This window comes from Camellia sinensis, chromosome 15 (assembly GCF_055761805.1).
Source record: "Camellia sinensis isolate YWXY chromosome 15, ASM5576180v1, whole genome shotgun sequence".
Lineage (NCBI taxonomy): Eukaryota > Viridiplantae > Streptophyta > Magnoliopsida > Ericales > Theaceae > Camellia > Camellia sinensis.
Window position 1 is genome coordinate 72966760 of NC_138975.1, and position 4137 is coordinate 72970896.

Here is a 4137-nt window from a genome sequence, read left to right on the forward strand (position 1 = left end):
TATGCTCATGTCTATTCTGGTGAAATCAGGCTGAGGTGCTATCTGTTTTCTCTTTTGCAAGGTAGTCTTGGAACTATAGCTTCAGAAGGCTCCAATATCCCCCGGGTACATTGGACTTGTGTTGATAGACTTTGTCAGGTCAGGAGATTTAGTTCAAGGGCAACCAGTGTTTCCTTCGCCGGTGGCAGGGCAAAGAAGGGCCAGATAAGGCTTAGTGGTTCAACTGATCCGACAGTCACCAGTCACATCACCTTTGTTCAAACTCAGCAAACCGTGATGGCACAGAGTCCGGAAGAAGTTGTGGCCATGATAGCGGTGTTACACCAGGGAAGCGCCATGCAGAATGAGACCAATGCCGAAATGCAACACCCATCTGGGACACCTACCACACATCCGGCATCAGGACCCCAGCCGAACTTTGATCCACTTCTACCAGCTGAAGATTTGCATGGTCCGGATTCCCGAGAAGGGTTAGCTCAAGCTCGAGTCTTCAAACCCGTAGTGCAGCCTAACGAAAGGCTTTATCCCCTTGATGCTAATGATCTCAATCCGACCTCGGTGAAAATTGCTAACCTTGAGAAGCAATTCAAAAAAGCACAGGGCCTTAACTCCATTCCCGACATTGAGGATGGGTACATCGAGGCTGCCGTACAACTCCTAGAAAAATTCAAAATGCCACATATTGACCGTTTCGACGGGTCTGGAGATCCTATGGTAAATATCCGGCTCTTTTTGGATGTCCTGAAACCGATAGGTCTGACTAAGCCGTAGAAACTCTCTCTGTATGGAAGAACCCTGTCGAGCATAGTAGCCACTTGGTACGCCAAGTTGGAAGATAAAGTGAAGCAAAACTAGAAAGAGTTGGCTGAGGCCTTTGTCGATCAGTACTCTTACAATACCCAAGTTGAAATAATCACTCAAGAGCTTAAAGCAACCCACCAGAATCCTGAAGAGTCTTTTGTAGAGTTTGTTACAAGATGGACAGCAAAGGCAGCACAGATGACAAATCGCCCTTCTGAGAGGGACCAAGTGCGAATAGTGGCGCAAACCTTGAGCCTGATATGCTACAAAAGTTAATAGTGGCGCCACTGTTCACTTTTAAAAGTTTGCATGAATTGGGGGTTCAGATTGAGAGTGCATTCAACAGAGGGATTATTCCCAGAACAAGTGAACCAACAAGAGGGATTATTCAGAGAACTGTGGCAGATTTAGCCTTTGGGATATTGGCTCCGTCATCGACCACACCACATACTAGGAAATTCATGTCAAAAGGCTCTCCAATCTTGGGACGGGCTACATTTGAAGAAGGCCAATCCCTTGGAAAAATGGAGGCAAATGGCAAGAATAAGGTTGGGGTAGGCATTGGTCCCTATGAATATCTTCAATGGGCTGTTAAGGCTTTGAAAGCCGAAGGACTGAATAAACAGCAAGTGCTTGCAGTTGTTGCAAAAACTGTGGATAACACTTTCGCCACTCAAGTTGGAGGCAGTTTGAATCAAGGAGCAAGCTGGGAAAAGGGATGTCGTACCAGAAACGTTCCTTTCAACTCCAATCCTACACTTATAAGAGATTATCAAACCCAGTCAGCATCTGCCAATCCCTTTACTGGTAGATCCACCACCCCACAACCTGTAAAGTATCCACTCCGAGGCCAGAGGGTCTTCAATCCTCTCTACATGACTTTGTCCAAAGCTTTCCAAATCCTCGTTGGACAAGGCCATCTCAAACCCCTTGAGCCTCAACCTCTCCCGAATCCCCTTCCAGCCAAGCATGATGCGGCCAAGCACTGTGCCTTCCAACAACAAATCGGTCATGACACTAACATGTGTTTTCGTCTTCACCATGAAATACAAGATTTGATTGATAACAAGGTCATCGTCGCACCAGGTCCTGCAAAGTCTATTGGCACTGGATCGATGAACTTGGAGGATAATGTGACTATGTGATCAGGGGATGAACCACCTGCTGATGGAGCTCATTTTACTCCAGATATGGTGGATGGCATGCACTGTTTTGAGCAATTTGTGAATACTGTTTATTTTACTTTCTGACTTGGATATTGAGTCAGTTCTTTCTTGTTGTGTTGAGTTAGTCTTTTTGTACTGAGTCAGTTGAGTCTATCTTGTTGTATCGAGTCAGTCCTGTTGTGTTAGAGTTGGGTGATTTCGGGGGTGTTACCTCGGGCATCACTTGCTTGTTTTGTGTTTTTCTTTTACACTCTTTCTTTTATGTCTGTTTCTATCATTGAGCGAGTTGCACCAGAAGATCTGCATGAAACAGCAGTGATTTTCACCCTTTTGCGTCTGTTTCTACCATGAAGCCAGTTGTGCCAGAAGATTTGAATGAAATGACAGTGCTTTTCACCTACTTTTCTGTGCCTTGAAATCATTGCATTGATCTAAGTTTTTCAAAACTTTTTGAACACTGTAATGAAAACAAAGAGGGAGAAATTCCTCGAGATTTGCAAAAATTTGATCGATTGAGAGAAAGAGAGGCGTGCTAAGCCCTTGATGAATGAGATCATGTTTGCTAATATGAGTACTAAGAAGGATCCTGGCTTGATCCCAATTGGTTCTACACTGTCTTCGCGAGCGACTAGTCGCTTTCTTAAAAGATTTCAAAAAAATGTTTTGTGTGGTCCTGCGAAGACATATATGGAATTGATCTTGAGATTGTGCAGCATAAGATCACTATCGGCCTCAAGACTCGACCCCTTTTGCTTTCAAACCTTGAACTTGGATTCAGAATGTTCAACAATCAACCAAAATATGACGCTTGTATGGCCAGATTTGAAGCAGCCCATGGACTAGGGGCAATAAGGTCGTATGACATCAAATGAGGCCCGCCAGGCCAGATTTGAAGCAGCCCTCGAACTAGGGGCAAGAAAGTCAAATCAAGAAGGTCAGATGTCATCAAAGGAAGTTTGCAAAGCTAGATCAGAAGTAGCCCTTCAACTAGGGGCAATAATGGCAGATGTGCTCAAAGGATCAAAAGATGGGTCATTCCGCAAGTCAATCAAGACTGGCAAGAAAGCCAAATTCCAGTAGCTGAAAGAAGAAAGTTTTTGCTGAAAGACAATCAAGTTCCTATCCACAACACTAGGGACAACTTCAGCCCCCATTGGATAGACTCCTACATCATCAGCGAACAGCAGCCATTCTCTTGGATTCATATGGCTTCAAGATCTCGAAACCGATCAAAATGGACAAAGTTAAACTTTTTTATCCTTGAGAGGCTCGCTGGGCTGAAAACCCAGAAGGGTGACCCAAGCAAAAGTTAGAGCAAATGAAAAACAAAAAAGAACAAAAGAACAAAAACAAAGAAAAGAAGAAAACAAAAAAAGAACAAAAAACAAAGAAAACAAAAAAGAAGAAAAAGAAAAGAAAAGAAAAACATAGCTCGCAAGGTTGAAAACCCGAAAGGACGGCCTTGGCAAAAGTTAAAGCGCAACAAGAGAGTGTTAACACACGAGTGAACCTCAACCCGGAACTACGTCAGCCCTGATTCCCATGTTTGGGATACGTAGGCAACTTCATCCTGAAGTTCGACCCCAATCATTTTCAGCCTGCTGGTCTCATCCATGTTGATTGGTTTATCCTTGTTAAACTCAGCTATCTTATCCATGTGCAAATTGGCTCGTCTTCGTGCTCATCTTTGTTCAAAATCGGGTTGTTCTATTCCGTTACAAGATTCAGCTGCAAGACATTTCAAGTTCAGATCTGAGGTTGTGCATCTCAAGGGTAAATTCTATGTTGGTCAAGCAGTGGCCATTTGCAAAAACAGTTTTTGAGAATTTTTAATGAAGGTGACTAATTTCTAAAAAATTACTCCATTTTTCCAAAATTGGATCATTTCTTGGACCCAAAAAAGGAAAATTTTTAGTGCTCGTAGCCTGACTTACATGATTTCAAATCAGAAAATCGAATAAGTATGTTAATCTAACTCTTATGTTGGTCAAAATTGTTTTAGCAAAAGCCAAAAATAAAAAATGGTCAAAATGATGAACTAGGGGCACAGTCAAGTCAGGTTTTCTGTCTTTTCCCCATTGTCAAAATGCTTGCCAGAAAGGGCACTCTACTTGCCAGATAAGGGCACAACTGAAGCTAACAGCAAAAGGCCAAAAGTTCTCATATCCTC